At 42.6% G+C, this 26397-nt stretch overlaps 1 long non-coding RNA gene across 1 annotated transcript in view; it reads right to left on the reverse strand.

Moving 5' to 3' along the window:
- Positions 1–644: 644 nt before the first annotated feature.
- The window catches only part of LOC126194823 (uncharacterized), a 30855-nt gene continuing 5102 nt past the window's right edge, over positions 645–26397 (reverse strand). The window contains exon 2 of the long non-coding RNA XR_007538508.1: positions 645–1393. This is a non-coding gene — a long non-coding RNA (uncharacterized LOC126194823). The remainder of the gene's footprint in view (positions 1394–26397) is intronic.

Here is a 26397-nt window from a genome sequence, read left to right on the forward strand (position 1 = left end):
CTTAAATTCTATCATAAATGTCTTTCTGGAATGAAGACAAATGTTCCAAGTAACAGTCAAAAGCTTCTAAACCAAATGGATTGTCATAGGTGTATCTTCAACACATCTCCACAAAGAGATTGGATTTAAAGCTGCTGCCTCCGTCCTTCATATGCTAAACCTTCAACAAATAAGTTGGCAAATAGTGAGCGACAATGGACTCTCTGTATCACTCCATCTGTCTGTTTTGCAAATTAAAGGCCAAAGAGCTATCACTAAATTCTTTGTGAAGTTGTAGGTCAGAACACCCAAATTACTATTGTCAGCAAACTATATGACCTTGGTAGTACTACTCTTTTTGAGTACATCCTCAGAAGCAGAACTCTTTTTTCCAAAGATTAAGTTTGATCCTTTCAGTGAGAAGGCTTTGCACTTCTTGCTAATCCAGGTCACTGAGTAAAAAATCCAATTTGCAAACATAATCATCAAACACAAGGAGAGCCATGGTATTCCATGACACATTTTAATGAAAATACTACCAGAGGCTACAAAAGGTATTCAGGTGTTCACCATAATTGGGAGTAATGGCCCTTTCGAATCCTCAAATCTTTCACAATTGTATAATTGAAGGAGGGCGGGGGAGGGGAGGGAAAAGAAAAAAAGAATTACAGATAGCACAATGAACTATATTTTGTGCTTTAGTCCAAATGATGAATTTCACACATAAGCGGACCACTTGAAAAATTTGTTCATAGTGTGACTGTCATTTGGTCCCTCCATGTAGTATCAGATTGCACAGCAGACCAGAAATTTGAAATCCTCTCAAATAGCAATGAATTATAAGAACTACATTTAGTTTACACTTGACAAGAACACCCATAAAATATAAAACAACAATAATAATGGTTATATGAAAGTACAAATAATAAAACATCTACAGTACTTTTCAACAATGAAATAGATCATGTTTCTATTCAATAGATAATACAGTACAGAGACGTCAGCTGAAGACAATGACGTATGATGCACCCATGACAAAGGCTGTCTTGCAGTTCAAGAAAGTTTCAATTTAGATACACAGTTACAGAAAACCGTTATTTCAATCATACTTTGCCACTCCTCAATTGCTATTATAAGTTATCAAAATGAAGCCAATCAATAATATGCAGAGCTTAAAATAAAATATAATATTTCACACCAACTATCACAATTTTAGTATGTTTTAATTTTTATAAGTCACTGTAACAACATAGCTAGCAGACAATAAAATTGATCCCAAAATATTGTCAGTAGCTTTATGACTCATTCTTTGAGAATTCATTTCATACCATTGTAAACTGAATCTGATACAATCTCCGCAGACAGATGCCTTCATCAAAAACAGTCCACGTTGCACTTATCCATAATGGAGCACCTAGAAGCAAAAAGAAGGAAAATTTCTGAAAGCAATTACAGAAGATGAACAGATATTATATGATGGCTGTTGAGAAAGTATCCAATTTTTAGTTATAAAATCAGTCTTTATTAACATACTATTGTTTGACACTAGTTACCTTCGAAGTAGTTCCCTTCACCCTCTACACACCTGTCCCAACACTGCTGCCACTACTGCAAGCATTGCTGGAAACCTCTCTGTTTAATTCTGCACAATGCCTGCCCTGTTCTGGAATCTGGTCCCTTTCAAAGTCTTTTTCAGATTAGGCAAAAGCCAGAACTCACTTGATGCTAGGTCCGCAGAATAGGGAGACTGACAAACCATAGTTTTGTTGTGTTTGGCCAAAAATTTCTGAACTAATTGACAACAATCAGCAGGTGCATTATTATAGTGCAGATAGCAACTGCCTGCTCCTCACAAGTCTGGTCATTTGCATCACACTGCTTCTCGAAGGCGATGCAGAATCTGGGTTGTACTCACTGACATTAGTACCTTTCATTGGTGTACTTGTGATGGACCACACCACAGGAGTAAAAAAGGTCAGTATGACTCTCACATTGCTGCAGACTTGACTCTCCTCCTTTTGTCGCGAGGCAGATGGCTGCTCCCATTGCAATGACTTGAACTTTACTTGTGGGTCATACCCATAAACCCAGGACTCATCACTAGTGATCACTGTGTTAAGAAAGTTGGAATTACTGTTCAGAGTATCCAGACATGTCATGTGATATCCAAACAAAGTTGCTTCTGCTCAGTTGTTAGCAACTTTGGCACAAATTTTGCTGAGGTCCTCCTGAGGCCCAAATGTTCGATTAAAATGCAATGAACAGATCCAAAACTAATTTTAACCTCATCTGTAAGTTATCTGATCATGATTAGTCTATCCTGCATCACCAGGGACCTTACATGATCAATGAAAACCTCATTTGTGAACGCTGAAGGCCTACTTGATGAGTGACCATCATTGAATTGGCTGCACTACTACTTTACCTGTGTGGTACCCATTTCTTCATCTCCAAACACTTGTTCAATCTTGTGGACTGTTTCAATTTGAGAATCGTCAAGCTTGAAACAAAATTTGATGCATCTTTGTCATTTTGTCCACAACACAAAATCTGACAGCTACCACTTACATGTGTTCATTTGTCAATGGTCAGCTAGTGACTAGTTGTTTCCACAGTTTTGGGGGGGAAAAAAAGGTCAGGCAGGCATACTACGTATGCCTGCAAACAAAGAGTGTGCACATGCCCCAATACCAGTGTTGGTTTCAACAATACAAAATACGGTATGATTCTTTTTGAACAGTCATCATACACATTCCAATTTGAAAAATACCAAACTGAATTTATGATAACACTGATAAAATATATATACAAGCAGAAATCATTTAAAAAATATAAACTTGGTCTTTACTTTCTACAACAGGCCAACTACTTTCACACACAGGTAATACATACCAGTAAACATACTGTATCCTATGCAGTACAGCTAAAATGAATTGATAATTTATTACCCTACACACTTAAATTTGATAATCATTACCCTACACATTTAAATGATGAAATGGAAAGCAAAATACAAATACAATTTTATGTAAGGGTTCAAAATTTTTACAAGATTACTAAAATAAAAGGATGAATGGCTTGCAGGAAAGCTGTCATTTCATGTGTCCTTCAGCATTCTTTATCGGTATCACATCAAAGAATAACCAAACTGACAAATATATGCAATAACACATACACCACTGTAGAACATGCAACACAGATCATACAACATGATGGTATTTGATTGGTCGAACTTATATAAAATGAAGACATTTAACTATAATAGATTTAGTTGGAAGACAAAGATTAATATTCTTTATGTCCAGCTACATACCAATTACAGAGGTTCACTGTTTACATGAATTTACATTTACACACACATACATCACCCCCAAGCCACCATATAGTGCACGGTGGAGGATATTTCATATAATTCTTGCTGCTTTTCTGCCTTATTCCATTCGCATGTAGAACAGAGGAAGATAACTGGATACAGGCATCTGTAAATGTACTAATATTCTTATTTGATTCTTACAGACATTATGCGAGATGACAAACTGCCTATTGGCTTCTGTCTCGGGTTCTTCGGCCGACGTTCATCTAATGATTTTTCTGACGTTTCGCCAGCACGAGTGGTTGGCATTGTCAAAGCTTCACCCTCCATTGCCGGTGGTGAACTGGAGCCGAGCTCGCGGGCGCAGGCTATATGTACCTGGCGCGCCAATGTCCGAGGGCTTCTCCGCGGTCATTTCCGGTGCGGTTCTCCTCTTGCTACCTGCGACGGTCGTTCGCTGCAGTACGGGAAGCCAGGATCCGTTGACCTTAAGGCTTTCCTCTTTCTTGTTCAAACTGTTCGCGTGTTTTTGTATTTCTACAGCTTCTCTGAACAAGCGCGTGTGATAGTGCTTCTCTACAGCCAGAACTTCCGTGTCGGCGAAGTTTATTACATGGTCGGTCTCATTCAGTGCGTGCTCTGCCACGGCCGATTTCTCCACCTGCCCCAACCTGCAATGTCGCTTATGCTCTTTGATCCTGGTGTTCATGGATCGTCCAGTCATTCCGACATAAACTTTTCCGCATGTGCATGGTATGCGGTATATTCCCGACATTGCAAGTGGGTCTCTTTTCTCCTTCGCCGATCTAAGACACTCTTTGATCTTCCTTGTCGGTTTGAAAATAGTCTTTACGCCATGTTTGCGCAATATACGGCCAATTCTGTCCGTCACTCTGGGAATGTATGGCAGAAAGGCCGTACCCGACAATTCTTTTTCCGGTTCCTTACTTCGCCGAGGGTTGGGCTCTGTTACACTTCTAATATAATTTGTGGAGTAACCATTGCTCCTCAGGACAGTTTCCAGGTGTTGCATTTCTCGTTTGAGGTGTTGCGGCTCACATATTCGTCCTGTTCTCATTACGAGCGTACTAATCATGATTAGTACGCTCGTAACGAGAGCAGGACGAATATGTGAGCCGCAACACCTCAAACGAGAAATGCAACACCTGGAAATTGTCCTGAGGAGCAATGGTTACTCCACAAATTATATTAGAAGTGTAACAGAGCCCAACCCTCGGCGAAGTAAGGAACCGGAAAAAGAATTGTCGGGTACGGCCTTTCTGCCATACATTCCCAGAGTGACGGACAGAATCGGCCGTATATTGCGCAAACATGGCGTAAAGACTATTTTCAAACCGACAAGGAAGATCAAAGAGTGTCTTAGATCGGCGAAGGAGAAAAGAGACCCACTTGCAATGTCGGGAATATACCGCATACCATGCACATGCGGAAAAGTTTATGTCGGAATGACTGGACGATCCATGAACACCAGGATCAAAGAGCATAAGCGACATTGCAGGTTGGGGCAGGTGGAGAAATCGGCCGTGGCAGAGCACGCACTGAATGAGACCGACCATGTAATAAACTTCGCCGACACGGAAGTTCTGGCTGTAGAGAAGCACTATCACACGCGCTTGTTCAGAGAAGCTGTAGAAATACAAAAACACGCGAACAGTTTGAACAAGAAAGAGGAAAGCCTTAAGGTCAACGGATCCTGGCTTCCCGTACTGCAGCGAACGACCGTCGCAGGTAGCAAGAGGAGAACCGCACCGGAAATGACCGCGGAGAAGCCCTCGGACGTTGGCGCGCCAGGTACATATAGCCTGCGCCCGCGAGCTCAGCTCCAGTTCACCACCGGCAATGGAGGGTGAAGCTTTGACAATGCCAGCCACTCGTGCTGGCGAAACGTCAGAAAAATCATTAGATGAACGTCGGCCGAAGAACCCGAGACAGAAGCCAATAGGCAGTTTGTCAACAAGTGGCCACGAAAGCCTCAACAATTTTGTATTATGCGAGATGTATGATAGTAGCAGAAGAATTACGTTTGTCGTCCTCCAACACTGGTTCTCTACATTTATCCATCAGGATTTCACGAGACCATGGTTGCCTTTCTTCCAAGGATTCCCATTAAAGATTTCTGAGCATCTGTGTCACACTTTTGTATGGACAATTCTGACACATTACAAGATCAGCAGAGTGTATCAGAATTCATTCAAAATCTGCCTTCATGCATCCCTGATAGGGATTCCATATGCTGGAGCACAATTCTCGAACAGGTTTCATAAGCATCTTGAATGAGACTGACTTTACAAATGCACTGCATTGCTCCAGAAACCTCACAACAAATCTTTTACTTTTCATACAACTGATTTCATGTTTAGCTCATTTCGTAATCTTCTTACCGTTAATCCCAGATGTTAAAACAATGTGACAGGCTCTGTAAGTATGTCTCTAATCTTAAAATCAGGTAACCCTTTGTCATTAACATTATCTTGAGTTTGTCCACATTTAGAACATGATTCTATTTGTTATACAAAGTGCATAATGTGTCCAAGCTATTCTTCAATTCCTTATGATCAACCAATAATGATCTCTTCTGTAGATACCAGCATTATCAGTGAACAATATGGTAGTGCTGACGACTATTTAATAAATCATTTATGTACATTGAGAACAGTATCGATTGCACTTCCTTGGAGTAAACTAAATTTTCTTTCATTTCTGTAGAACCAACTCTGTCCAGAATCATCAAAAATTCTTCTAGTCACATATGAAGAGATACTCCCTATGGCTATATCCTGTATATATATGATTGACATACGCAGACTAAAGCTACAAATTAAATTTGTACTATGGCCAGAATTCGAACCCGGGTCTCCTGCTCACTAGGCAGATGCACTAACCATTACACCACTCTGGCACAGTGGCTTTGCACAACTGCACAGACTACCCCAGCACACCACCCTCCTCAATCCAAATTACCATTCATTTCCAAGTTTAGCGGTAATATCAAGCAGGCTGAGTGTGAACTTGAATTTGGGTCAGGAAGGGAGGTGTGCTAGTGTAGTCTGTGCAGTTGTGCAAAGCCATTGCCCCAGGGTGCCGCAGTGGTTAGTGCATTTGTCTAGTGAGCAGAAGAGACAGGTTCGAATCCTGGCCTCGGTAGAAATTGTCTATTCATTGCTTCAGTCTGCATATATATCATTCATGCTTTAGATTTGAAAAGGTCTCTGGAACCATATAGTTCATGTACATCTGTCGACAATGTAGTAAGTATCAGAAACCTTTCAGAGATTCGTTAGATGAAATTTTCTGTTCACCTGTGTGTAATACTTCTAAGATACTGCAAGAACAAAGTCAGAGGTATTTAACTGAAATATTTTCGCCTGAACCTGTGCTGGTTCTTTGAAAGTTGTATTGATAGAGCTTAAAACAGGCTTCAAAGTACTACAAGAGACTGACAAATGTAATACTGGTCCATATTTCAGAGAATCTGTTCTTTCATTCATTTCATTAACAAGAGTGTTTTGAGATATTTTCCAGTCACTCATGACTATTCACCGTGTGAGAGCGTCTCGATAAAAACAAACTAGGAAAGGAATCTAATTGCACAGCATACTCACTCTAAATTTAATTATTTTTCAATACCCAGGATTACAATTACTGTAATATTACTCTCTCTCTCTCTCTCTCTCTCTCTCTCTCTCTCTCTCTGTGTGTGTGTGTGTGGGGGGGGGGGGGGGGGGGGGGGGGTTGCGAGTAGGCATATACAAACACATGCGTGTGCTTGCGGGATGAAACATTAGCTGGTAGGCTCTTCATGTGGGAATACATTTTTACATGCAGTATTTAATATGGTAGGTGTTCGCACTAAAAAAAATGATAAAAAATAAAAAAGTTAAATGTGGAAAACGACAGTGTTTTGTCAGCTGAGTGACTGTCGCTAGTGTGTAGTGCACATCTGATCCTCTACAGTGACTTTACATGTGTCTACACTGTAGTGCAGGTCAATGAATTTACAGATGAGCTTGTTACAGAATTGACAAAGTCTCTGATCTGAAACCTTTACTCTACTCGTGAACGGAGGACCTTGGTAAGTCCTCAGAACAATACTGTAAATTGACAGCTGCCTACTGCCTTCACAACTTCCACTGGTCTCCAAAAAGACTGCTCTCAGATACCAAGCACCACAACTTGTCGATGCGAATGCGAGTAGCAATCTGCAGCTGAATGCTGCTGTGATGGTCTCTCACACTTGATACAAACTCAGTGCACATTTAAATTCATTGTGAAACCAACACTTTATGTCACTTGTGATTTTGAATCATTTACAGATATTGTTTTGCCTATAGTTTATGTATATCCTGTCACTATGTAAGTTTCTTTTATGATTTAGTGTGAAATATGACCCACGTCTCTACATGTAATGTAATCTGTAAAAATACAGTACTGGTTACTGATTCACATACAGGGCCAATGAAATTGTAACAACACGATTGGAAAAGTTGGAGGGTGGTCCCTATGTTACGGAGACAAAAGCAAATCAATGCAAAAGGCGGATAGTGCATACAGAGCACACCCACTGAGGACAAAGCACTAGTCAGTAGTCACATATCATAGTGAATACTCTCGCATTAGGCCACAACGACTAGTGATGTGATGGTGTGTGTGTGTTGCTTGGGTGAATGTGTGCAAGAGCTCTCTTTTTCTGAAAAAGGCCTTTTGTCCGAAAGCATAAATGTTAAGTAGTCTTTTCATTATGCCTGTCTGTGACTTAACACCACCTCTGCATAGTGAGTAGCAATTTATCCTTTTCATAATAGTGTTGTTATTCCATCCTGGACTGTCCATTGTTCGTAATTACAAATGTGTGTGACCTGACAAACATTTTACAATCCGGATTCTATCGTACACTGATTAAGGTTTGTTATGGAGTACAATAATTAACATTTGAGTCTAACTGCCCATGTCAACCATTAGCAACAAGTTAAGGTCAAATAAAATAACAGCCCACATGACTTCTAGAGTGTTAGGGGGTGTTGTAATCTCCTGTGACACTACTTGCCTATGTTCTACCTCCCTTCAACTAAGAGACCCTTCTCTTCTCTATGTGGCTGCCTGGACCTCAAAAAATGAAAGATTAGTGCTCGAGCAGGAGGGGCATGACATGTTCCATAAACCAGTTTGTTTGAAGAATGGGGTTATCACTTCAGCAAGTTGTCACATACAATCTTACTCATCAAATAGCTCCAGATTTGGTCGCAACCTAACATCCAATTTTTGGTGCTGAATTTGGGTTCTCTCTGGACCAAGTCGGAAATAGCAGTAACCTGTTCCATGACACTTTTGTTACAATAAGGCATGCATCTGCCGCTCTACCACTGATGCTATTTGCATCAGCAATATGAAGCCAGTTGCTACAAGTACTGCTACTGATAATTACCAGTGATGGTTCAAGATATGCCTCACTGCTGAACCTGGTACCATCACCACCTTCATTGTTTTACTTGCTTGTTTATTTCTATTTCCATGTTACTTTCATGAAGAACGTGCAGTAAAGAGGAATGAGTCCAGTCATATTAGCAAGAGAAGTAGCTGTTAGTGTGTTCAGGCTACATTAACAAAATTTCAGCACAAAGCTACCAAACTAGAAACAAGCTGTTGCTTCCCATTTATAACGAGTAGTTACATCTAAAGCTGGGAGCTGTAAATGAACAGTATATAAACACTAAAGTAACTGTCAGCGAATTTAAATTATCTAGGATACACTATAAGAATAGAGGCAGTTTATATTGAATATTATCCCAGATCACATAATACCCAGATTTCCCACCCTTACAATGATAAATGCAACCGCATAAATAGTTTTCCGTCAGACAACATATGTCACATGTGATACTATAATGCTCATTGACCTAGACCGTCACAGAACTGACAGTGCTCTTTCTTTGGTGAAGTAAAGTAGGTTTACCAATTAGCGAGGTTCACCTGAGTGCTGCATGTCGAATGTCATCTTCCGCAAGCCAAATGTAAGTGAAAGTCAGCTGTGGATTTTTCTGAGCAATTTTTCTCAAGTTTTCCATCAGTGAACAACAGATTAGCTCTTGTAATTCTACACACAAAATTTATTTCTCCTGTAAGGACACTCCCTACAATTACACGTAGAATAAATAAATGAAAACAATGAAAGCAACGCTCACAAACATGTCTTGTGAGTTAGTGTTTGAATGTATTACTGCGCTGCAATACACTGAGGTGACAAAAGTCATGGGATACCTCCTAATATCGTGCAGGATCTACTTCGGCCCGACGTAGTGCAGCAACTCAAGGTGGCATGGACTCAACAAATTGTTGGAAGCCCCTTCATAAATACTGAGCCATACTGCTCCTATAGCCATCTGTAATTGCAAAAGTGTTGCTGGTGCAGGATTTTGTGCACGAACTGACCTCTCAATCATGTTTCATCCTTTGATTGGATTCATGTTTGTGAACTGGGTGGTCAAACCATTCCTCGAATGTTCTTCAAACCAATCACAAACAACTGAGGCCTGCTGACATGGCACATTGTCATCCATAAAAGATCCACTGTTGCTAGGGAATACGACATCCGTGAATGGCTGCATACAGTCTTAAGTACCTGAACATCCACAGGACCCAGCCCCTTCCATGTAAACTCAGCCCAAACCATTATGGAGCCACCACCAGTTGGCCCAGTGCCTTGTTCACAACTTTGGGTTCGCGGCTTCATGGGGTCTGCACCGTGCTCGAACCGTACCATCAGCTCTTACCAACTGAAATCAGGACTCACCTGATCAGGCCATGGATTTCCAATTGTCTAGAGTCCAACCGATATGGTCACAAACTCAGCAGAGGGACTGCAGGCGATATTGTGCTGTTAGCAAAGGCACTCATGTCGGTCGTCTGCTGTCACAGCCCATTAATGCCAAATTTCGCCACACTGTCAAACAGATATGTTTATTGTACATCCCCCACTAATTACTGTGGTTATTTCATGCAGTGTTATTTGTCTGATAGCACTGACAAGTCTACGGAAATGCCACTGGCCTTCGTCATTAAGCGAAGGCCATCACCCACTGCATTGTCTGTGGTGAGAATTAATCCCTGAAATTTGGTTTTCTTAATACACTCTTGACAATCTGGATCTTGGAATATTGAATTCTCTAACAATTTCCGAAATGGACTGTTCCATGCATCTAGCTCCAACAACCATTCCGCATTCCAAATATGTTAATTCTCACTGTGTGGCTATAATCATATCAGAAACCTTTTCACATGAGTCACCGGAGTACAAATTACAGCTCCGTCTATGCACTGCCCTTTTATAACCTGTGTACGTGATAGGACCACCATCTGTATATGTGCATATCGCTATTCCATGACTTGTCACCTCAGCGCAAAAGCATTCTGATAAACTGTTGCATTTATGCAGCCATCTAGTTTACACAGTCATCAGCATTCATGCCATTTGTTCACACTCTGCTCTGCAGCTCATTAGATATGGATTACGGGAATAAAAAAAAAATCTTCAAGGGCACATACAATACCGAAAAGCTTTCAAATTCTTTTCAGTTTGTTTGCATTTAAGCAGTTAGTTTTCTGAAAATTATTAAACACACAGTGCACCAACACAAGTATAAACAAATAATAGTTAATCCTTTGAAGTGGACTGGTTTGAGTTTTAAGTCCTATGTGGCACGTGTCTTGATTTTCGCCTTCAACACCACCAACCCGCAACCAATTTATACTTAGCGGTTTATCGTCAGCTCGAGCCCTGCATTCAGGCTGGCTTCCACAGTATCCAACTCAGCCCCAGAGGGCCTCCCAGTAACCAGCCAGACAGCACAAAAGATAGCAACAGAGTTCGCTCTAGACCTGCATCCGCCACGACTTCAATAGCCAATACGAAAATTGTAACCTTCTGCCACACGAGTATTTCTGCCCACATGGAGACAGCTAGGACCAGTTCCATCTTCACCAGCCAGTGACTGAAGTACCAGCACCATTTGAACAACACCTCAGATCGAGCATCACTGTAGCCATCCAGATGACTGCGCTGCCATTACCTGTGCTCCAAGCCTTGGTGTTCTGTGCCATGGACAACTCATGCTACTCTGAAATAGAACTGAATACATACTTAGTTTAAATGGTGGAAGAACGTAATCTACACCCTCAAGAATTTATTTTTGTGATGCACTTTTCCTTCATTACTAAGAAGAATTTATGGAGAATGTTCATTTTCTTTTGTTGTACTGCATCAGAAACAATAGATTGTTTGCATTCAAAGTTTATTTGTTAAAATTAACAAAGTGTTGCAACTAAGACCGGAACAGTTGTGTGGTTGAAGGACGGAAAGCCCAGTGGGACCCCCAGAGCGGCCCGAAAACAACAACACAAAGGGAGAGGACAGACACAACCAACAAAGGACCTAACGAACAACAACAAGATCGAAACAATGGAGTCACAAGAAAACCTAACTAGACAACTATGTCCACTCGTACACAGAACAAGAAAGTAAATACGCTGTCCAAGGTGAGGCGATATGTCCAGAGACATACGCAAGATTAAACTGGCCAGCCGAGCAATAGGCCAGTGCTTAAATACATGATCGGGGCCGCCGCTATTTGCCGCCGGGACCATGCATTCCACTGTGGCGCCCTCACACTAAATGTGGGCCAGGAGGTGTGTGCTGCCATGGCTTACGGTGCGATGGTGCAAACCTCTAGGGGTCTTCGACGTCCATGTCGTCTGGTGTGGATTCAAATTCCGCAGTGCGCGGTGCCAGACAAAGTTTAATTACATCTAGTTGTGATCTTGTGCAAGTACTCCACATGAGGAATACTTCACTATGAAAAAATTTGACTACAGATGTCTCAGGAATTTGTTTCACACCTTGCTCTTTTACAGTTGTTAATCACTTGGCAATATGGTCGTGGTGATTCTCTCAGATTCCTGCTTATCAGACACTAGCAACACTATGAATAAATTTATTCAAATGCAAGCAATCTCCCAGCCAAGTTACAAATGCACTAAAGGCTATTGATGAGGTAATGAAGGTTGCTACTGCAAGCAAACTGTGCAATGTTCCAAGAACAACATTAAGAAATAAAACTTCTGGTGCACATACGCAAGAATGTAATGGGCATTGTGGCTTTGCTGTTTACACTCTGTCTGAAGATCTTCTAATGTAGAAAACACACACACACACACACACACACAAAACTATGGCCTCAGGCCACCAAAGCCAGACTGTGAGCAACTGCACCTGATGGAAGAAGTAATCTGGATGGTGGGGGTAAGGAGGAAGCTGGCGCAGGGAGTGGGAAGGACAGCAGAGTAGGGGTGGGGGATGGCACAGTGCTGCTTGTGGAAGCACGCTAGAATGTGGTGGGGACAAGGTAGTGTTGAAGGGGTCAGGGGGGTAAGGGAGGGAGTGGAAAAGGAGAAGTAAGGAGAGAAAAAGAGACAAGCAGGGCAAAAAGAAAGAGAGAGAACCTAGCGTGTGTGTTGGTAGAATAGAAGGCTGTGTAGTGCTGGAGTGGGAGCAGGGAAAGGGATAGGTGGGTGAAGGACAGGGCTAGAAAATGTTCAGGCCAGTTGGGGGGCAGGGAAGGGGGGGGGGTTATGGGAATGCAGGATGTATTGCAGGGAGAGTTCCTATCTGTGCAAGTCAGGAAAGTTCATGTTGGTAGGAAGGATCCAGATGACACAGGCTGTGAAGCAGTCAATGAAGTGAAGCACATTGTGTTGGGCAGCATGTCCAGGAACTTGATAGTCCAGCTGTTCACAGCCACAGTTTGTCAGTGGCCACTGATGCAGACAAACAGCTTGTTGATTGTCATGCCCACATTGAATGCAGACAATGGTTGCAGCTTAGTCTGTTGATCACATGATTGCTTTCACAGCTAGCCCTGCCTTTAATGAGAGAGGTGGTGCCGGAATGAAATAATAGGTGGTGGCATGAGGACATGGGACAGATCTTGCATCTAGGTTTATTACAGGGATATGAGCCATGAGGCAAAGGGTCAGAAGCGGGGGTGGAGTAGGGATGGACAAGGACATTGCTTAGGTTCAGTGGGCGGCGGAATACAACAGTGGGAGAGGTGGGAAGGATAAGATAATGCTCATTTCAGGCCTTGACAAAAGATAGTCAAAACCCTGGCGGAGAATTTGATTCAGCTGCTCCATTCCATAGTGGTAATGAGTCATGAGGGCAGTACTCCTTTGTGACTGGACGGTGAGAATGTGGAAGGCGATAAGTGACTGGAAAGAAAAGGCACAGGAGATCTGTTTCCATACAAGGTCAGGAGAGTAATTTCGATCTGTGAAAGTTTCAGTGAGACCAGGAAGGTCACTATGTCACCATAACAAATCTGTGGTAAAGCAATGGGCACCCACATGGCACCATCCTATGCAACCCTATTCATGGGCCATCTAGAGGAATTCTTCCAAACCACCTAGAATTTCATACCCCTCATCTGGTTTAGATTCACTGACAATATCTTCATCATCTGGATCATTGGTGAGGACACCTGAACCACATTCCTGAAGAACCTTAACACCTTCTTCCCCCATCTGCTTCACTTGGTCCTCCTCTACACAAGCCACAGTCTTTGATGTTTACCTCCACCTTAAACATGGCTACACCAGTACCTCCATCCATATCAAATCTACGAACAACCAGCAATACCTACCTACACTTCAACAGCTGCCACCCATTCAATACCAAGAAGTCCCTCCAATACAACCTTGCTACCTATGACCTTCACATCTGTAGTGACATGCAGTCACTCTCCAAACATGCGAAGGATCTCACTGAGGTCTTTATAGACCATTATTAACCTCCCAACCTTACATAGAAACAGATCTCCCTTGCTTTGTCCCCCCAGTCACCCACCAGCTCCCACATTCTCACTTCCAGCCATAAAAGAATACTCCCCTCGTGACCCAGTACCACCCAGTATGGAGCAACTGAATCACATACTCCGCCAGGGTTTTGACTACCTCTCATCGTGTCCTTAAACGAGACTATCAGACCCACTATGCTTCCCACCCCTTCCACAGTGGTTCAAAAGTTCAAATGTGTGTGAATTCCTAAGGAACCACAAACTGCTGAGGTCATCGGTCCCTACTCTTGCACACTACTTAAACTAACTTCAGCTAAGAACAATACACACACCCATGCCCGAGGGAGGACCCGAACCTCTGGCGGGAGGAACCGCGTAGTCCGTGAAATGGCGCCTCAAACCGCACGGCCACTCCACACGGCTACGCAGTGGTATTCCACTGGCCACCAAACCTATGCAATACCCTAGACCATCCCTACATCACCCATGCTCCCAACCCTTTGCCTCCAGGCACAATACATGTATTAGACCTAGATGCAAACCCCTCCCACCACCATCACCACCACCACCACCACCTCCACCACCACTTACTCCAGTCAAGTCACACTATGTGTGAAAGCAGTCATCTGATCTACAGACTATGCAACTACAGTGCTCATTTTACATGGGCACGACAACCAATAAGCTGTCTGTACACATGAATGGCCACTGACAAAACTGAGGCCAAGAAACAGACGGAACACCCAGTTACTGAACATGTTGCCCAACACAATGTACTTCACTTCAGTCACTGCTTCACAGCCTGTGTCATCTGGAACCTTGTTACCAATACAAGCTTTTCTGCTTGCTACCTGCGCAGTCCTAAAGCATCAACTACACACCAACCATCCCAGCACCGCAAACGGCATCAAAAAGGCACTGACCCTCAGGCCAATGGAAAGAGTGGGCAGCGCAACACCTCTAGGAAGACAGTTCAGTGCCCTCTGTCAACGCTGACTTAACCAGCTGCCCTTTGCCGGTCGGACCCAGTTCCGTGCAGACGTCGAGAACACGAGTACTGAGTACCAGGAAGATGATTCTTAGCCTTTGTTCTGTGAGCAGTAAAAGAATGCAAATTAACTGCATGTAAGTGGCACAGGAAGCCCATCAAACCACTTAATAATGAGAAGCTAAGTTGTTTCTTTCTTTTTTCAAAATAAAGCATTCTATTTGTTTGAAAGTGTATGAACAGATCATTTTAGATTCCTGCTACCGCCATCACAACTTCTCTTCTTCCTTGCTTGTGTCGGTGTCGACCCCCACAGTAGCCAACACAACAAGTGGCGTCACGGATTTCAGAACCAACGCTGCCTTAGCTCTTCGTCGGTCCATCACAGCATGTCACTAAAATTTCTCTCTTTCCTTTCAGAGAAGCATTGCTACTAATTGTGTTCTTTCTTGCAGACTAGCTGCAACACTTGCACTATTTGCGTATTTGAATTGCTTATATTTAATTTGTTGAAGCGCTCCTCTCATTAACATGGCCTCTAACCTGACTCCTACACCACATCAGCCTACATCTCCTCCAGTTGCTGCTGGCTTTGATCTAAAGAAATTTATTCAGTTTGAGAACCACCAAATGTCGCAGTTGAAGACTGCAGTCCAGCAGCTCATTAATGCACAAAACTGCTGCTGAATCATTTATTCCAGAACAGCTGGCCACATCCCAATCACTGCCTCCATGCATTCCACCATTCCGAGCTTTCAGTGAATATCAAGTGGAATGGAACGAATGGCAAACTCAGTTTAGCAATCATTGTGCTACAAATCAAGTGCAAGTTTGAAGATTTAGTTTCTGCCCTCACTAAGTATTATAAGGATCAGGAACAGGTTGCAGCAGCTCATTACAAATTGGACAGTACCATAGTGACACAGTGTTTCATGATGCAATTACACACAATGTGCCAGACAGTAGGACTCGTGAACAAATTCTCAAACATTCTGATCCTACTTTGAAACAAGTGTTACAGATTATTACTGCACATCAGGACTCATGTGATACTGCCATAGAAGACTTTTCGGTAGCTCCCATCTGCAGGGTAATGCAAAGTGACAAACAAATGGCTCTGAGCACTATGGGACTCAACTGCTGAGGTCATTAGTCCCCTAGAACTTAGAACTAGTTAAACCTAACTAACCTAAGGACATCACAAACATCCATGCCCGAGGCAGGATTCGAACCTGCGACCGTAGCGGTCTTGTGGTTCCAGACTGCAGCGCCTTTAACCGCACGGCCACTTCGGCTGGCAAAGTGACAAACAGGTATGGCCTTCCAACCAACCATTGCGTGCAAACAGGCCACCACACCATGGACAGAGTAAACAAGTGTCAACGTGTTTGTATGCTGTGATTCATGTCCACACTGCTTTTCGATGTGTAACAGACAAAATTGCCCTTCGGGGAATGCGACTTGCTTTGCTTGTGGGAAGCCAGATCATTTACAATCTGTGTGCTTGCAACGGAAAAAGAACTCTACCCACATCACTCTCATAAGTGCAGAGCACCTTCTCACTCAGTGAAGTAGTTTTTTCTAAACTGGCTACCGCTACTAGTAATGACCGACAGTCAAATGAACTGTTTGTGAACTTAGTCACTGCTTGACGCTGTGTGCAACTTCTGACACTGGCACTCAGTTCCGTTGCTTAATCATGCCACTTATGAACAGTTGGGCTAGCAAAAGTTGACAAAATATTGCATCCAACTTACAGCGTATAATGGTCAGGACATTCCAGTTCTTGGTACAAGTAGTTTGTATGCCACATTCTAGTCTCACTTATCCAATGAGTATTTGCAAATTCCACTACATGAGGACTCTCAGAAAGTGTTTGTGGTCAACACACATTTCGGGATGTTCAAATTTTTGTGCTTACCCTTTGGAAGCACTTCCACAGCTGCCATATTCCAATGCTACTTAGAACAGCTTTCTGCAAAAGTTCAGTCCTGTTCAAATAACTTAGACAATACTGTGGTGTCAGGACATATGCCAGAAGAACATATCAGTAACCTTCGTATGCTTTTTCAAGTGTTTTCAGCTACAGGTTTGAAGTGCCGTCTGGAAAAATGTGCCTTTTTTCAGAGTGAAATTCAGGCTATGTTCTTAATAGACAAGGTGTTCATCCCCTTCACTCACATTTGCTCGCCATTCAGGACTCTTCTGACCAACAGAATGTGACAGAATTACAGTCAGTTCTCAGGAAGATGACATATTATATCTGGTTTATACCTAATGCAGTCCAGATTGCATCTCCATTGCATTCTTTGCACCAGAAGAATGTGCCTTTGTGTGGACTAAAGTGTGTTAGGATGCATCAGAAATTTAAAAATGCATTGTTAAGTGACAAATTCCTTCTTCATTTTGATCCCACTAGGCCAGTGGATTTGGCTGCTCTCACACAAATCTGATTCACAGGACAGGTTGATTACTTTCACTTCCAAGTTATTGACCAAAACTCAATGTAACTATTCCCAAATCGAGATGGAAGTGCTCCCTATTATCTATGCACGACAAAGTTTCACCATTATCTGGTCTGTCCAGAAATTTTACATTGTGACGAATCATAAGTCACTTTGGTCTTTGTTTCATCTGTCCAAACATGGCTCAGAAGCTGCAATGTAAGGCTTTGTTATTGTCATAGTATCAGTATGAAACATTGTACCAGGCTACGTCGAAGCATGCAAATGCTGACGCCCTTTCTCGCCTTTTTGTTGGGCCTGATTCTAAATTCAATGCTATTGCTGCATCTTGTTATCAGATCAATGTGTGGGACACTGAGCTTTCACAGACTTTTCCACTGCACTACAGGAAAATTGCACACGCCACAGAAGCAGACTCTGACTTGAATCTTTTGCTGCACTACATCCGTACTGCATGGCCCCATTCAGTGAAGAAAATTCAGAATATTTTGTACTCTGATATTTTGATCATCAGCATAGTCTCTCCATACAGTATGGCACGATTTTATTGCAAACTGACTCTGGACAACCGCATATGCTTATTCCTAAAGTGTTGCAAAAAAAAGTGTTACGATTGCTGCAACAAGGACAGTGGGAAATTGTACACACAAAACAGTTAGCACATCGGCACTGTACCCGACTGTGCACAGACTCCCAATTTGAACAGATGACATCACAGTGTTGCATTTGTGCTGAAAACCTATCGGCCCCACTGCAAACATTTTCATCTTGGCCAAAGTCTCAATAACTATGGCAACGATTTCAATTGGCCTTGCTGATCCCTTTTGGAACACTCATTGGCCTATTGTTGTGGACTCTTTTAGCAAATATCCATTTGCAATGCCCATGAACTGTACTATGTTGCATAGTATCATTCAGGCTCTGTTATCTATTTTTTGCTTGGAAGGTTTGCCAAAAGTATTGGTTACAGACAACGGACCACAGTTTATGATTCAGGACTTTGAACAGTTGTGTACAGCCAATGGTATCACTCACCTCACCAGAGCTCCATTTCATCCTCAGTCGAAGGGAGAAGCTAAATGATTTGTGCATACGTTCAAGCAACAGATGAAGAAACTACATGCCTCCCAGATACAGAAGCAAGCGCTGCTGCTCTTCCTCACAATGTACCGCTCCCCAGCACTGTGATGGTCCGTCGCCGGTGGAGCTTCTGCATGGCCAGATCCAGCGCATACTGCTCCAGTTGCTGCACCCACCGCAGTGCACTGTCCCTACCACGTTCTGCAAGTATCACTTTGCACCTAATAATCCTATTCTTTTCTGAGTTTTTGGTCGCACTAGGCACTGTGAGAAGGGAACGATTCTCTAAAATTTGCACACTTGCATGTATTTAATTCAAGGTCCTGCTGGGTTGCTGCACCACCATCAGAACCAGATTCATGCTTGTTGATTGCAAGAGTTTATTCTGCAGATTTTTTGTCTCCAGATTTGCATCCTCCTGGGATCTTGCAGCTGGCACAGCTGCACCCAGGTACCTCTTTGGCACCGCCCGTGGAACAGATGAAGCTGGACCCATCATCTTCATCACCACAGCAGCTCAACTTCCTGGCACTCGTCCCGGCACCCGCCGTAGACCCAGTGCCACTGTTGGCACTGCTGCCGCCATGGTCATCGCCGCCCCCTCCATTTTCATTGGATCGGCTCAGGAAGAGAGTGAGTGCCCTTTCGAGGGTTATCCGATTGACGTTCTCTCTGAGCGCACAACAGATGTCGGAGCACAGTCAGGAGCTCAGTGTCGGTGCCAGTTGCAGCTCGCAGCTCCTCATGCCACCTAGCTTCCTGCCGAGCCCTCCATTGTCTTTAAGATGACTCTGTACATGACAACAATGCAGACATTTTGGGAGGGGTCGGGGGAGAGGAATGTACAGTCCTAAATCATCGACTGCCACCAACTAGCACAGTGTCACAAAATGTCATCAAGGCAGCACTAACCCACACGCCAATAGAAGGAAGAGGCAACACCATACCTCTAGGAAGATAAGAGTTCACTGTCCCCTGTCGAGCTGACGTAACAAGATAACCATCGCTGGTCGGCCCCCATCGCTGGTCGGCCCAGTTAGGTCGCAGACTTCGAGAGCATCTGTACTGAGTAACAGAAAGATGACACCTAGCATGTGTTCTGTGAGAATTAATAGAGAGTAAAGTAGTTGCATGCATGAGACACAAGAAGCTCATCAAGCCACTTCATAATGAGAACTTATGTTTCTATCAATTTAAAAAAAAAGAAAGTATCTTCAGATCATTTTGGATTCCTGCCACCAGACATCGCAACTTCTCCGTTGGTTGTGTCAGTACTAACGCCCACAGTAACCAACACAACACTACCAACACCAGCTACTACCAAAAGCAGCTTTTCTGAATTGTGCAGGTGGGAACTCTTCCTGCAATATATTCTACGTTGCCGTACTCCCCCTGGGCCTCAACCTACGTTAGTCCTAGTCCTTCATCCACCTATACCCTTGCCTGCTCTCCCTCCTCCACTTGTCTCTTTTTTTCCCTCCTCACTTCTACCCTTCTCCACTACCTATCTCCCTCCCTCCCTCTCCTACTCAATCCTTCCGACCGACTGCACCCAAGCAGTCCTACCCTGACCCCATCACGTTCCTGCATGTTCCCACAAGCAGCACTACACCCTCCCTCATACCTACTCCACAACCCCTCCCCCTCCCCGCCCTAGCTTCTTCCTTACACTCACCATACAGACCACATCTCTTATCAGTTGCAGCTGTTTGCAGTCCAGCCTCGGTGGCCAGAGGCAGTGGTCATGTGAGTGAGCGTTGTGATTGTGTGCATGCGTGTATTTTCTACATTAGAAAAAGGCCTTTTGGATGAAAGCTTACACGATTAGCAGTCTTCTTGTTGGGCCTGTCTGTGATGGAACATTACCTCTGTAATGATGAGCAGCAATCTATCCTTTACATAAATATGTGTATTATTTTGAAAGTGCTTTTCAATTCACAATATGAAATTCAATGCCTAAAAAGTATTAATGCACTTTAAACTTGTTTTGGATGCACTGAAAATGATGGTTTGACTATAACAATCAAAGATATTTTAGAGAAACTGCCAGATCCATTCTTGAACTAAGAAAGATTTGTCTGCTGACAAACATAAGATAAACTTCTCTAGAAGTTGATTTAAGTAATTTGTAGGTAAATAATTTTTGTTAATTGTTCTACCTTTCCAATCAATTGCTGTAAAATTTATCTGCTTTTTGTATGTTTGCTGTCTTACATGCTTGTGTTAAAAAAAAACTTATTTCTAGCAAACAGAGTCTACAATTATGTTACTGAAATCTCCAGTTTTATAATAATATGCAGTGACCAAAAGTGAGGAAATAACTGGTCACACAACTAGGGTTAACATGGCCAAATATGTAACTTCTTTTTAAATTTATTTTTCTACGAAACTTTGAACACTAGTTCCTACATGTCTGTAATATGCAGACCTTGAAACATCAAATATGGGTCATTCTGTATCAATTGGACCAGGGGTGCCCTATTTGACTATTTCTGAATCTGTTGTTGTTGTGGTCTTCAGTCCTGAGACTGGTTTGATGCAGCTCTCCATGCTACTCTATCCTGTGCAAGCTTCTTCATCTCCCAGTACTACTGCAACCTACATCCTTCTGAATCTGGTTAGTGTATTCGTCTCTTGGTCTCCCTCTACGATTTTTACCCTCCACGCTGCCCTCCAATGCTAAATTTGTGATCCCTTGATGCCTCAAAACATGTCCTACCAACCGATCCCTTCTTCTAGTCAAGTTGTGCCACAAATTTCTCTTCACCCAAATCCTATTCAATACCTCCTCATTAGTTACGTGATCTACCCACCTTATCTTCAGCATTCTGTAGCACCACATTTCGAAAGCTTCTATTCTCTTCTTGTCCAAACTATTTATCGTCCATGTTTCACTTCCATACATGGCTACACTCCATACAAATACTTTCAGAAACGACTTCCTGACACTTAAATCTATACTCGATGTTAACAAATTTCTCTTCTTCAGATACAATTTCCTTGCCATTGCCAGTCTACATTTTATATCCTCTCTACTTCGACCATCATCAGTTATTTTACTCCCTAAATAGCAAAACTCCTTTACTACTTTAAGTGTCTCATTTCCTAATCTAATCCCCTCAGCATCACCCGATTTAATTTGACTACATTCCATTATCCTCGTTTTGCTTTTGTTGATGTTCATCTTATATCCTCCTTTCAAGACACTGTCCATTCCGTTCAACTGCTCTTCCAAGTCCTTTGCTGTCTCTGACAGAATTACAATGTCATCGGCGAACCTCAAAGTTTTTACTTCTTCTCTGTGAATTTTAATACCTACTCAGAATTTTTCTTTTGTTTCCTTTACTGCTTGCTCAATATACAGATTGAATAACATCGGGGAGAGGCTACAACCCTGTCTCACTCCCTTCCCAACCTCTGCCTTCCTTTCATACACCTCGACTCTTATAACTGCCATCTGGTTTCTGTACAAATTGTAAATAGCCTTTCGCTCCCTGTATTTTACCCCTGCCACCTTCAGAATTTGAAAGAGAGTATTCCAGTTAACGTTATCAAAAGCTTTCTCTAAGTCTACAAAGGCTAGAAACGTAGGTTTGCCTTTTCTTAATCTTTCTTCCAAGATAAGTCGTAAGGTTAGTATTGCCTCACGTGTTCCAACATTTCTATGGAATCCAAACTGATCTTTCCCGAGGTCCGCTTCTTCCAGTTTTTCCATTCGTCTGTAAAGAATTCGCGTTAGTATTTTGCAGCTGTGACTTATTAAACTGATAGTTCGGTAATTTTCACATCTGTCAACACCTGCTTTCTTTGGGATTGGAATTATTATATTCTTCTTGAAGTCTGTGGGTATTTCGCCTGTCTCATACATCTTGCTCACCAGATGGTAGAGTTTTGTCAGGACTGGCTCTCCCAAGGCCATCAGTAGTTCTAATGTAATTTTGTCTACTCCCGGGGCCTTGTTTCGACTCAGGTCTTTCAGTGCTCTGTCAAACTCTTCACACGGTATCTTATCTCCCATTTCGTCTTCGTCTACATCCTCTTCCATTTCCATAATATTGTCCTCAAGTACATCGCCCTTGTATAAACCCTCTATATACTCCTTCCACCTTTCTGCCTTCCCTTCTTTGCTTAGAACTGTGTTGCCATCTGAGCTCTTGACATTCATACAAGTGGTTCTCTTATCTCCAAAGGTCTCTTTAATTTTCCTGTAGGCAGTATCTATCTTACCCCTAGTGAGATAAGCCTCTACATCCTTACATTTGTCCTCTAGCCATCCCTGCTTAGCCATTTTGCACTTCCTGTCGATCTCATTTTTGAGACGTTTGTATTCCTTTTTGCCTGCTTCATTTACTGCATTTTTATATTTTCTCCTTTCATCAATTAAATTCAATATTTCTTCTGTTACCCAAGGATTTCTATTAGCCCTCATCTTTTTACCTACTTGATCCTCTGCTGCCTTCACTACTTCATCCCTCAGAGCTACCCATTCTTCTTCTAGTATTTCTTTCCCCCATTCCTGTCAATTGTTCCCTTATGCTCTCCCTGAAACTCTCTACAACCTCTGGTTCTTTCAGTTTATCCAGGTCCCATCTCCTTAAATTTCCACCTTTTTGCAGTTTCTTCAGTTTCAATCTGCAGTTCATAACCAATAGATTGTGGTCAGAATCCACATCTGCCCCTGGAAATGTCTTACAATTTAAAACCTGGTTCCTAAATCTCTGTCTTACCATTATATAATCTATCTGATACCTTTTAGTATCTCCAGGATTATTCCAGGTATACAACCTTCTTTTATGATTCTTGAACCAAGTGTTAGCTATGATTAAGTTATGCTTTGTGTAAAATTCTACCAGACGGCTTCCTCTTTCATTTCTTGGCCCCAATCCATATTCACCTACTATGTTTCCTTCTGTCCCTTTTCCTACTGACGAATTCCAGTCACCCGTGACTATTAAATTTTCGTCTCCCTTCACCCTTCACTACCTGAATAATTTCTTTTATCTCGTCATACATTTCATCAATTTCTTCATCATCTGCAGAGCTAGTTGGCATATAAACTTGTACTACTGTAGTAGGCATGGGCTTTGTGTCTATCTTGGCCACAATAATGCATTCACTATGCTGTTTGTAGTAGCTAACCCGCACTCCTATTTTTTTATTCATTATTAAACCTACTCCTGCATTACCCCTACTTGATTTTGTATTTATAACCCTGTAATCACCTGACCAAAAGTCTTGTTCCTCCTGCCACCGAACTTCACTAATTCCCACTATATCTAACTTTAACCTATCCATTTCCCTTTTTAAATTTTCTAACCTACCTGCCCGATTAATGGATCTGACATTCCATGCTCCGATCCGTAGAATGCCAGTTTTCTTTCTCCTGATAACGACATCCTCTTAAGTAGTCCCCACCCGGAGATCCGAATGGGGGACTATTTTACCTCCGGAATATTTTACCCAAGAGGACGCCATCATCATTTAATCATACAGTAAAGCTGCATGTCCTCGGGAAAAATTACGGCTGTAGTTTCCCCTTGCTTTCAGCCGTTCGCAGTACCAGCATAGCAAGGCCGTTTGGTTAATGTTACAAGGCCACATCAGTCAATCATCCAGACTGTTGCCCCTGCAACTACTGAAAAGGCTGCTGCCCCTCTTCAGGAACCACATGTTTGTCTGGCCTCTCAACAGATACCCCTCCATTGTGGTTGCACCTACGGTACGGCCATCTGTATCGCTGAGGCACGCAAGCCTCCCCACCAACGGCAAGGTCCATGGTTCATGGGAGGGTTTCTGAATCTAATCCCCCTATCCATGAATGTCTGTAGAAGTGGTACCAAAGGAGACATAAAGTTGAAACTTTGTACATATCCAACCAAGACATTGTGGAACCGTCCCTTAAAATTTCATTTCTGAATCTAATGAAATTTTAAGGGACGGTTCCACAATGTCTTGGTTGGATATGTACAAAGTTTCAACTTTATGTCTCCTTTGGTACCACTTCTACAGACATTCATGGATAGGGGGTCCCAAGTTTGCACCATCTACACACATGCCAAAGTTACAACGTTGCATAACTTTTGTGAAACGTACTTTCAATATCAAGCCCTTGCTTTTGTATTCTTAAACAACTTTTTGTGCTTTTTTAGAATATAGTACTGATTAGATTTTTAAGTACATCTGATGACTGCTGCACTGCTTCAAAAATGGCAAAACATTCATTGTGCAACTTGGAAAGCCCACCTTTAAGCATCTTCTTGTGCTTTTGTACAACAGCCTCAATCCCTCTCCATCAAAATACATGGATGGAAAAAAAAGATCACAAGGCCAAAAAGTAATAAATGTAGACTAAGGAAATTTCGAGAATACATTTGTCCAGGTAAAATATTTAAGTGATTAACATTGCAAGATCGCAGGTGAATGTAAGCACAAGATAAGCCATTGCAAATGTAAATGCTGGTACATTAATAACCAGTGTAGCCACCAGAATGTTGAACACAAGCAAGCAAATGTACACGCACTGTGTTGAGCAGTGTGTTGGATGTCAGTTTGTGTCATAGAGCTCCATGCCCGTTGCAGTTGGTCAGTCATTTCAGGCTCAGTTAATGCTGTTTGTGAATGATGCTGGAGTGTCATCCGATGATGTCCTGTATGTGCTCGATTGGAGACAGGCCAAGGCAACACGCCAAAACTCTATAGAGCATGTTGGGTCACAACAGCAGTGTGAACGAGCATTATGCTGTCAGAAAACACTCTCTGCAACGCTGTAAAATCGCACCCCAGACACGACTCCAGGTGTAGGTCCTGTGGGTCTAGTTCGCTGACGGGCCTACTTCTAACCAACATATGGCCATCACTGGCACCAATACAGAACCAACTTTCATTAGATAGCTCAACAGACCTCCACCCTGCCCTCCAATGAGCTCTCACTGCAAACGGCACAGGTTTTGGATCAGTGGAGGGCATCTGGCTTGGAGTTGACCGAGAAGTAGCCGAACTGTAACAGCTCACTGTGCCACTGTGGTGCCAACTGCAGCTCAAATTCCTGCTGCAGATGCAGTACGATGCACCAGAGCCATACATCCACCATGATGGTCTTCCCTTTTCGCAGTGCCATGTGGGCATCTAGAGCATGGTCTTCTTGTGACTGTACATTCCCATGACTAATGCTGCCAGCAGTCATGCACAATGGCTACATTCCTGCTAAATCTTTCTGCAATATTGCAGAAGGAACATCCAGCTTCTTGTGGCCCTATTCTATGACCAAGTTAAAACTCAGTGAGGTGTTGATAATGGCATCTTTGCATCCTAAAGGCATTCTTGACTAACATAAATTCACCATGTCCAATCTCAAAGGTAACTAAGATTCACAGCTGTTAGAGCTTGCATTTGAAGCAAACCTGATTTGCATCCTAATAACACCACTATTATGAGACTGGCATGAAATCTGGGAATAAATGAGATGACTCACCGAAAGGCAGAAGCGCTGCACAGTAGATTGGCACGTGTACAAAGGTACAGAAATTGGCTAGCTTTCAGAATGCAGCTCCTTTTTTTTAGCTGTAGGAAAAACACTCATATGCACACACACGTGCACGACCCCGCCTGCTCACACGCACACACGTCTCCCTGAAATAACAACACACAACTTGATGCTGTTACCTCAGAGAGACAGGCATGATGTGAGAAAGAGAAAGAAAGAGAGAG

This window comes from Schistocerca nitens, chromosome 7 (assembly GCF_023898315.1).
Source record: "Schistocerca nitens isolate TAMUIC-IGC-003100 chromosome 7, iqSchNite1.1, whole genome shotgun sequence".
In the NCBI taxonomy this organism is placed as follows: domain Eukaryota; kingdom Metazoa; phylum Arthropoda; class Insecta; order Orthoptera; family Acrididae; genus Schistocerca; species Schistocerca nitens.